Source organism: Chrysochloris asiatica, unplaced genomic scaffold (genome assembly GCF_000296735.1).
Source record: "Chrysochloris asiatica unplaced genomic scaffold, ChrAsi1.0 scaffold00235, whole genome shotgun sequence".
Taxonomy (NCBI): domain Eukaryota; kingdom Metazoa; phylum Chordata; class Mammalia; order Afrosoricida; family Chrysochloridae; genus Chrysochloris; species Chrysochloris asiatica.
The window spans coordinates 4,428,765-4,440,166 of NW_006408753.1; the positions used below are offsets into that span (position 1 = coordinate 4,428,765).

An 11,402-nucleotide genomic window follows, 5' to 3' on the forward strand; every position below is an offset into this window, starting at 1 on the left:
ATTGAAAGGTGCAGCAAGTATCAAAAGAAGATGGAAGGCATGGAGGGGATTGTAATCATTGCAATGAAATGAAATATGATAGGATGAGTATAAAATCAATGTTCTGCCATGTAAACTATCACTCAGTCCACAATAAGAAAAAGAAGATGATGGAAGGAATACCATTATAAAAGGTAGCATATGATTCAACACCAATAATATTGAAGGAAGAAGTCCAAGTTGTACTGAAGGCATTAGATGAAAAAACAGACTCCAGGAATTGACAGAATACTAACTGGATGCTTCAACAAATGAATACAATGCTGAAAATGCTCACTTATCTGTAAGAAATTTGGAAGTCAGTTAACTAGAAGACATCCATATTCATCCCCATTCTTAAGAAAGGTGATAGAACAGAATGTAAAAATCATCAAGCAATATCATTAATATCACATGCAAGTAAAATTATACTAAAATAATTTAAATAAGGTTGCAGAAATGCATTGTCAGGTAACTGTCACACATCCAAGCTGGACTCAGAAGCAGGTGTGGAAACAAGGGGTATCATTACTGATGTCAATTGTATCTTGATGGAAAGCAGAGAAAACAAAAACGATGTTTACCTGAGTTTTATTGACTATACAAAGACATTTGACTATGTGGATTATAAAAAATTATGGATTACATTTGGAAGAAATCAAACTTACAGAACACTTAATTGTTCTCATGCAGAAGCTTTACATACACCAAGAAGTAGTTATTCCAGCAGAACTAGGGAATATGGAGTAGTTTAATATCAGGAAAGGTCTGTGTTATGGTTGTATTCTTTCAGCTTTCTTATTTAATTTATATGCTCATAAAATAATTTTACAAGCTTTATTGACATGAATACAGTCTGACACTTAGAAGAGTAGTTATTAAGACAATACAACCGTATACAGACAATACAACCTTGCTTGTTGAAAGCAAAAAAGACTTGCTGAGAGCAAAAAGCACATATTGATGAAGAACAAAGACTACAGTCTTCAGTATGGATTACAAATCAATATAAAGAAAACACAAACCATCACATCTGGATCATTAATGGAGAAAAGATTGAAGAAGTCACAGATTTCATTTTACTTGGATTTACAATCAATGTGCATGTAACCAACAGTCAAAAACCAAACAATGTATTTGTGACAAACATTAAGCTAATCTTCTGGGGGAAAACGGGTGTTAAAAAGCAATGACTTTGAGGACTAAGGTGCACCTGATGTACATGGTGTTTTCAGTCACCTCATATGGAAGCAATATGGACAATGCATAAGGAGGACTAAAGAAGAATTGATGCCTTTGAATTATAGTGTTGATGAAGAATATTGACAATACCATACACTGCCAGAAGAATGAACAAATCTGTCTTGGAAAAAGTACAGTCAGAATGATTCTAAGAAGTGAATTTGGTGAAACTTTGTACTAAGTCCTCTGGATATGTTATTTGAAGTGACAGGTCTCTGGAGAAGCATGTCATACTTGGTAAAGCAGGAGACCCTCAATGAGATGGATTTACACAGTGATTGCAACAATGGATTCAAACATAACAATGATTGAATGATTGTAATGAAGGGGCAGATCAGGGTACTTTTTGTTCTTTTTGTACATAGGCTCACTATGAGTGGTAACTAACCTGATGGCATCTAACAACAACAAAGCTTCCTTATATTTTCTAAATAAAATCACCCTTCGTTTTATATATGTGAAATTCTTGTTTTACTTTTTACAGTCATAAACACATATTTTAAGAAGCTTGGTAATGTTATTACATGAGTAGTTCACAAAGTCTAAAGGGTCATAGAAAGAATCTCTGAGGAACTGATGCTTGAGCTGAGACATAAAGGATGCATTAAGCTTAATAAGGCAAGTGGAAAGAGAAGTGCAGTCATAGGGAACAGTAGGTACAGAGACCCCGAGTACAGAGGCAACCTTATAGGACAGGGCAAATAAGAAGCATCCAGTAAGGGTGCAATGCAGGAAGCCAGCAATTACAGAGGGAACAAGACCTTGGAGGCATTGTGGACTAACTGAGGATTTAGGTTATTCTCTTAGAAGTCATAGGGACCAGCTTAAGGATACTAAATAGAAGAGCTATGAGCATGCATGGTGTTTATCCATCAAGATCACTCTGGACATCCAATGTGTAGGAAACAATAATCAGAAAAGTAAATGAACCAGTGTCAATGCAAAATCAACAAATGTGTTCCCAAATGTAGGAATTGAATTTAAAGTTCTCATTTGTCCACTCTCAGCTTCAGTTTCTCTATTTGTGAGATGAAGATTTCTAAAAACCTTCAATTCTAATAGTTAACTTTCTTTTGTTTTACTTAAGCTTTTATTATATTATGATTTAAAATGATGGTTTCCTCATTCCATGCATAAATGTATACAAAATTAAATATTTATTTTAAGTTTCTGCTTTTCCCAATACATTGTAACTGCAATCACTAATTAAGGTTTGTTGTTATTGTTAAGTGCCTTTGAGTTGGTTCTGACCTATAGTGACACTGATTAGGGGTTCCAAGGAGCAGCAGGTAAGCTTGAACTGCCAATCTTGCGGTTCAAACTCACTTTGCAGTCCAGCATATTAACCCACAACAGGACAAATTAAAGTAGAGCTTTATTTATTTATGATTCCCCAGATAACTGAGTTTTTTAACGATTCCTATAAAGTCCCTAGCTAGAAAATGCTCATGAAATATCACCTGATATTAAAGAATCTTAACATCTTATGTGAAGTTCCCATTCTTATATCTAACTTTAAAGAATAGACGTTCCCAATATAGGTATTAGATTGAATCATACCTAAGTTTGCTATACCTGCAAATCAGTGTATATGTTGAAACTATTATATTTTGAATTATTTGGCTATCTTCAAGGAACTAAATTTTAGCAAGTTACATTACTGTGTATCTTAGACTAGGGTCTTTAGAGAAGCAAAATCAATGAAGGGTGACATTAAGAATTACATAGAGGAAGAAAGCAAAAGGTCTTTAAAAAAAACAGGAAAGAAGGAAAAGACCAAATGGATGTCAGAAGACACTCTGAAACTTGGTCCCCGATGTAGAGATACTAAAGAAAATGGAAGAAATAAGGAGGTAAAAGCTAAACAGAAAAATTCAAATGGCAGCTCAAGAAGACAAAGTCAAATATTATAGTGAAATGTGCAAAGATATGGAGTTAGAAAGCCAAAAGGGAAGACTACACTCAGCCTTTCTCAAGCTGAAAGAACTGAAGAAATAATTCAAGCCTTGACTTGAAATAGTGAAGGATTCTTTGGGGGGAAAAATTGAATGAAGCAGAAAGCATCAAAAGAAGATGGAAGGAATACAGACAGTCACTATAACAAAAATAAATGTTCAGTGTTCAAACATTTCAAGAAGTAGCATATGATCAAATTCCAGTAGGATTGAAAGAAGAAATTCAAGGTGCACTGAAGGCACTGGCAAACAACAAGGTTTTGGGAATTGATGGAATACAAGTTAAAATCTGTCAACAAACTGAGGCAGCACCAGAGGCACTCATTCATCTGTGCCAAGGAATTTGGAAGACAGCCATCTGTCCACCTGAGTGGAAGAGATCCATATTTGTGTCCATTCCAAACAGAGATCACCCAACAGAATGTGGAAATCATAGGACAATATAATAAACATCGCATGCAAGTAAAATTTTCCTAAAGATAATTTTAAAAAGGCTGCAACAGTACATTGACAGGGAACTTCCAGAGCTTAAGTGAATTCAGATGAGGATGAGTAATGAAGGATATCATTGCTGGCATCAGATGGATCATGGTTGAAAGCAGAAAATACCAGAATGGTGTTTGCCTGTGCTTTGACTATGCAAAGGCTTTTGATTGTGTGGACCATGCTATGGACAACATTGTGGAGAATGAGTATTCTGGAGCAATTAATTGTGCTCATAGGGAACCTGTAAATAGGCCAATAGTTAATTGTTCAAACAGAACAAGGGGGCACTGAATTGTTTAAAAGTAGGAAAGGTGTTTGCTAGGATTGATGAGCAAATTATCTGAGAGGTTGTTGTTGTTGTTGTTGTTGTCAGGTGCCATCGAGTCGGAACCGACTCATAGTGACCCCATGCACAGCAGAACGAAACAATGTTCGATCCAGGGCCAACCTCACTACTGCTGCCACACTTGAGTCCATCAATGATGCCACCTGGCTGATCCATCTCATTGGGGGTCTTCCTCTTTTTCTCTGACCCTCCACCCTACCCAGCATGACATCCTTCTCCAACGATTGTTTCCTCCGGACAATATGTCCAAAGTAGGAGAGACGAAGCTTAGCCATCCTGGCCTCCAAGGAGCACTCTGGCTGCACTTCTTCCAAAACAGATCTATTGGTTCTGAGAGGTGGATTATATAAAGAAGAACATGACACCAGGATTTGAGGAAGATTGATTAACAACCTGTGATATATAATGATCCAACCTTGCTTGCTGAAAATGAAGAGGACTTAAAATTCTTACTGATGAAAATCAAAGACCATAGATAGCTTCAGTATGGGTTGCACCTCAATGTAAAGAAAACAAAAAATCTTTACTACTGGATCAATAAATAACATCAAGACAAATGAAGAAAAGATTGAAATTGGGCAAGATTTCATTTTACTTGGATCAACCATCAACACTCGTGGAAACAGCAGTCAAGAAATCAAACGATATATTGCATTAAGCAAATCTGTTGCACAAGACCTTTGTTAAGTGTTCAAGAGGAAAGATATCAGTTTAACTACTAAGGTGCCTGACCCAAGCCATGGTATTTCCAATAGCTTCATATCATGTGTAAGTTGATAAGGAAAACCATAGAAGAATTGATGCATTTGCATTTTGTTGTTGGAGGAGAATAATAAAAGTGCCATGGACTTCCAGAAAAAGAAACAAATCTGTGTTGGAATGCTCCTTAGAAGCAAGGATGGGCAGACTTCATCTTTCATACTTTGGACATATCATTAGGAGGGACCAGTCTCTGGAGAAGGGCATTGAGCTTGGTAAAATGGAGGGTCAGTGAAAAAGAGGAAGATCCCCCCAACGAGATGGATTGGCATAATGGCAGCAGCAATGGACTCAAGTGTAGCAAGACTGTGAGATTGGTGTAGGATGGGGCAGTATTTACTTTTGTTGTACAGAAGATTGCTGTAAGTTGATATTGACTTGACAGCACCTAACAAAAACAACCAAGAGAGGTTTATATTAAGAAAATAGCTCAACATTTGTAGAAGTGGTCAGGTACATTAACTCTAGCTCCATTACTCACATTCAAAATGCTATGATTTAAAAATTTGAAAAAATCCTTTTTCCACACATGCATGAATTGTATGACAATTTAAAAAATATTAGACATACAGAACTCATTAGTAAAACTCATCAGTAGAGTTCCTTAAAAATGATAAGTTTGAACATAATATGTATATTCACATTATATTATATGTATAAGACTGGGATATGGTCTAATAGTATTAATTTTAGTAAGTACCCCAAAAGACTCCAAAAGAGTCTCAAAGGAGTTTTGAGGAACACAGGAAAGGAGGACAATTTGAATAATACTGAGCCAGAGGTTACTAAGTTTATATATGAAATTTTCTAATAAATGGTAGTTTATTTGTGGAGTTGTGGTGTGATGCTGTGGGATAATGCTCTGGAATGCAAGATTGGTTTGAACCACAAGGCTGGCATTTCAAATTCACCAGCCACTCCTCGGGAACCCTATACTGTCTCTATGATTCAGAACTGACTCAAAAGCACTTAATAACAACAGTCTATTTGTACAATATGTTTTTCCATTAAGAATAATTCATTTTTTAGATCTGATAAGAGAGATAAAGCAAAACTTACACCCCAACATGCTGCTATAAAATTTTTAGTGTCATCTATTTTCCATGTAACTTCAGTTATCAATCATGACTGGAAAATCTTTATTTTGATCTTCCATGAAAACATGCAGTAAGTCTTTGTTGTATTTCTAGTATATGTCAGGCCTTTTGGTAGATTGTGAATAAGCCAGAAAGATGCTGTGAACAGTGTTCCTTTTATCCAGATTTTAAAAGTGATCCAATGTAAAATTTAATTGAAAGTAAAAAAAAATCCATTTATCCTGATTTCTAAGATTATACAGAAAATCTAGTGAATGTTTCATTTGAGACTTGCTGCATGATATTTAAAGATATGATTAAAATTAGTAAGACAATTACTATCTTTATTATCTTTTAGAACCACACACTGCTCTATAAAAAGTATTTTATTTAAAATGTGGTAACAGAAAATCTGACTGTAATTTAATCTTTTCAAGTTTTTAGAACTTACATAGTGAAGGTTTTAACAATCTGACTGACATCTATGTTTAAGCTTATTAATCATCGTGAGTTATTTTAGCTCTTTGACATTTTCTCAAAAATAAAATGTTTGTTATTATTAAAATTAATTTTTTTCTCACCTTCACTTAATGCAGGGAAAGTTTATAAAGTGACAGAACTTTGACTATTTATATCTCAAGTCTATACTACTAGCCTCAATCAGTATCCCTAAGCTTTCCAACAAACACTAAGAAAACAACTTTATAATAATTATGACAGTTAATATGCAAATTTATTTGCATAACACTAGTATACAGTAGCTGCAATCACTCACCATTTGTACAATAAGAAAGTGATCCCTAGAGTAATAGAAGTTTTAAAGAAATAGCAACCAACATGAGACAACTTCATAATCACTTGGCTAATTCAAGTTTGTCTAGAAGACAATTCAGAAAATTCAGTTAAATATAATTGACAAACAAATACTCAAGCTATAAATCTGCAATCAAAGTCATATTGCAGAACATTTGTAGTTGGTGACCAAGAAAGGGACACTAGCCGTAAACAACAAAGATTCTGTTTCCTCTGCTTGTAAAGATGGACTACCATTGCCAATTTGACATTATTCAAATTGTCAATTTTTGTAGCCAAAATCATCACTTTCTTATTCTATGCTGCGGTAGTTGAATTGCTTAGCTGGTCAAGAAACAATGTTTAACCTTTCCTGTTGTTAAGTGCTGTCAAGATGGTTCTGACGTATAGTGATCCTGTGCGCAACAGAACAAAACACTGTCTGGTCCTGCACAATCCTCATACTTGCTATGTTTGCATCCATTACTGCTACCACTGTGTCATTCCATCTTGTTGGAGTTCTTCCTCTTTTTTTGATGACCCTCCACTTTACCAAGCATGATGGCCTTCTCCAGTGACTGATCCCTCCTGACAATTTGTCCAAATAATGAAAGACAGTCTTATCATCCTCACTTCTAAGGAACATTCTGTTGTACACCTTCCAAGACCAATTTGTTTGTTCTTTTGGCAGTCTGTGGTTTAATGGTGTAGTGAGTTGAATTGTGTCCCAAAAAAGATACATTAAACTTCTAATAACTATGGCCTCTAAAGGTAACCTTTTTAAAAATAAGGTCTTTCTAGATGCAATAAAGTTAAAGTGAGATCACATTGGAGTAGGATTGGCCCTAAATCTAATGGCTTGTGTTATTATAAGACAACATGAATAAGGAAAACAGAGGCAAGAAGTATCTATATGCAAAGCTTTCAGGTGGAGCTTTACTGACACTTTGGCTTCAGACTTCTAGCCTCCTGAACCATTAGAGAGAGAGTAAAGAAAGTGTTTTAAATCACTGCCAGAATAATTTCCTTTAGAAGAATCAACATGAAGCTGGTCCCTATGAGGTGGAGGTTCAAGAAATCCCAGATGTCCAGCTTTTCCAAGATGCTAAGGAGCTCTGGTAGCGTAGTGGTTACGAATCGGGCTGCGAACCGGAAGGTCAGCAGTTCGAAACTACCAGCTGCTCCGCGGGAGAAAGATGAGGCGATCTGCTCCCGTAAAGATTTACAGCCTCGGAAACCCTATTCAGGGTCGCTATGGGTCGAAACCAACTCGACGGCGCTTAACAACAACAACAACATACCACTCCCAAACTAAACCAAACTCACTATCATCCAGTCAATACTGGATCATTGTGATCCTATATAGGGTTTCTGAGACTGTAAACCTTTACAGGAGCTGACAACCTCAGGCATGTTGTGTTGTTGTTAAGTTTTGAGTTGGTTCTGTCTCATAGCAACCCTGTATAGAGTTTATGAGGAGTAACTGGTGAGCTTGAACCGCTCACCTTGCAGTTCAAACTAACCTTGAATAGAGGCTATGATTTTAAATAAATCACAGTTTGGAAGAATATGGCTAGAAAGACCATATTAAGTAATTAACTGCAGTTAGTCACCCTGTTTGTGGCAATTTGTATAGCAGTCCTTGGAAATTAATACAGAAGCTTTCTTCTTTTCTTTCACAAAAGTATTACATATTTAAGAGTAACATAATGACTAAAACCAAGCCCACTGTCATAGAGTTGATTCCAACTCATGATGATCTTAAAGGACAGAGTAGGACTGCTCCATAAGGTTTCTGAGACTGTAGATCTTTATGAGAACAGACAGCCTCCTCTTTCTCCCATGGAGTGGATGGTGGGTTTGAACCATTGACCTGGTGATTACTAACCCAATCCTTAACCTCCTATATCATCAGAGATCCTTAATATAATCACATTGAGATACAAATACTGAAGAGTAAACACAGTCATTCAATATCAGAAGGACTTCATTTAGCACAAGAGGCTCAAAGCAATAAATGTAAATTTATAGCTAACACATCTTTTTGTTGCTGCTGGTAAGTGCCATCAAGTTGTTTCTGACTAATAGTGACCCTGTATAAGGTTTCTGAGAAGAAGCTGGTGGGTTTGAACTATTGACCTTGTGGTTAGCTGTTCAGTGCTTATCCTACAGCACCACATCTGGACTCCTATTATATACCTTAGAACTTTGAATTTAGCAATAGCTAGGTCAGCAGTTCACACCTATGAGCTGCTCCTCGAAATCCTTTGTAGGGTCACTATGAGATAAAACTGACTTGACGGCACTCAACAACAATGGTTAATTGTTCCACAACACAAACATCAAATTCATAGGCTCATTGTTTTCCACAGATTTGTAACCTTATTATAGGTCAAGAATCTGTGTGTTTTTATGTCTTCAAAAACAAAACACACACACACAAAAACACTCTATTGCACTATTGTTGTTATTGTCCTAGAAATTCTCTAATTATACTGTATAACTAATTACTATACTATACATTGGAGTCCTAGTATGGCACTGTGGGATAATACACTGGACCGCAAGGTTGGTTTGAACTGCAAGGTCGGTGATTAAAACTCACCAGCCATTCCTTGGAAACCCTATACAGTATTGCTATGAATCGGGACTGACTCGAAGGCACTTAGCAACAATACTATACATTTCTCATATATCAAGAAACCTATAAACAAATGTGTGGACACCCAGAAGACAGACTAAAATGTAATGGATGACTGAACTGAAGCAGCATCGAAGGGAATGAGTACTAGTCTCTACATTCTTCCAGACCCTCAGTTTTGCTTAGCCTAAAGAAGGTCAAACTTACAAGATCACTTTTGACCAGTTTCTCAATAATAATTCTCACTCTCCAGGTACTGATATCTAATTGTTAACTTAGGCATAGTTCCAGACTAATGAGAATGATCTTTGGAAATCCATATACCCACAAACCATATACCATTGGAATTTTATTAAATCAGTAAAATAAATGTTAAACAACAAATATTTTTTCTATCCTTTAGTGAGAGATGGATTAAAGTTGCATACTTAATTTATCTTATTTGAAGTATCAGTTTTATAGCCAAGAACCATGATTACTTTCTATAATCATGACCCCCTACTCATAAGCCTAAAATAACATATTTCATATTTCTAACAAGTCATCAAAATTCACAAAGGGTTTGCTTTCTCAGATGTCTCTTAAAATATTCAAAGGGTCAAAGCATGATTAATTTTTCACTCTATACTTAATTTACATTCATAAACTATAGAGGAAGGAATATCATTTAAAATTATATTTCATTCCAATTCATTTACTAGATCATAAATAAAAATCAGTTTAAATAGTCATTAAACAGTTCTCAAAATACAATCTCAATACTTATCTCCATTTTTAAAAATAAATGATTCTTTCTATAACCATTTTTAAGATTAAATGATCATTAAATTAATTATATGGTAAAAAATTTATTTCCGTTTTCATTAAAAGTTAAAACTCAAGGTCATTATCTCAGTAGAATATCATCACATTTGTCTACAAATAAATAAATGGTTCCACTGAGGACAGACAAGGGCACCCTACAAAGTCAAGGGCATTAGAATTGCCAAAGCACTAAATAATTTTTTCAGAGTATTCATGAGAGACATTAATGTTGCAAAATAATCATATAAAGAGTCACTTATTTTACAAGTAACTGAGGATCAGGCCTACCTCAGTGATAAAGGAGAAAGAAATATGAGATATATGCATGCATTCAGGATTTGAAAGGATACACTCTTGGTATAATAAAACAAGAGGGAAATCATGTTATAACACTGATTTTAGAAATAAATAAATCATCAAATTCTCACCCAAATAACTTTTATACAGATAGTCTTAAAAAGGTGAGAAATGGGTAATAATGAAATGACAAATGCAGCTACAATAATAGCAGTTTGAAAGTACCATTTCTATAAAATAATTAGCTGAAACTCACATATACGCCGAGAACAAAAAACATGGAACTTTTAAAGGTTAGATCATGAAGATAATTAGAGAAACACTGATATAATAACAGATGACAAGAAGAGAAAACACTTCTGAAAATAGATTACTCTACCTGAGTGCTTATTTCCTTATTTCCTAGAACTGGGAAACAGTGCGCATAGTGTGTCTCTGGATGTTGGCAAGGAATTTATCAAATATTTATGAGTAAGTGGAGACTTGTGGAACCACCTGGTATGGCACTGTGGATTAATGTGCCGGACTGGAAAGTCCTTTGAATCGCAAAGTGGGCGATAAAACTCACCAGTCACTCCTTGGAATCCTTGGAAACCGTATACAGGGTCGCTATGGATCGGAATCGACTCAAAGGCACTTAACAACAACAACAACATAGACTGAATACTAATGTAATTATGCAAATCCATTAATTGTATAATTGGGACCTAAGTATTCTAATACTAATTGTTGTTAAGAGCCCTTAAGTCAATCTGACTCTTAGCCACCCTGTATAGGGTTTCTGAGAAGCAACTGGTGAACTTGAACCGCCAACCTTGAAGTCCAGCGCATTAACCAGCAGCGTTGATTCAGCACTCCCTAATATTCATAGTTAACTTATAACTTTAGCCTAATACATTTTAGTATTTTTCAAAGTTTTGTATAACTGTAGAAAATATGTAACTATTAAAAATTGTCAGTACCCTCTAGTCAGTGCCGACCCATAG

General features: G+C 35.5%; 1 pseudogene; it reads left to right on the plus strand.

Moving 5' to 3' along the window:
* The window catches only part of LOC102836649, a 20,839-nt pseudogene that overhangs the window by 885 nt on the left and 8,552 nt on the right, over nt 1-11,402 (plus strand).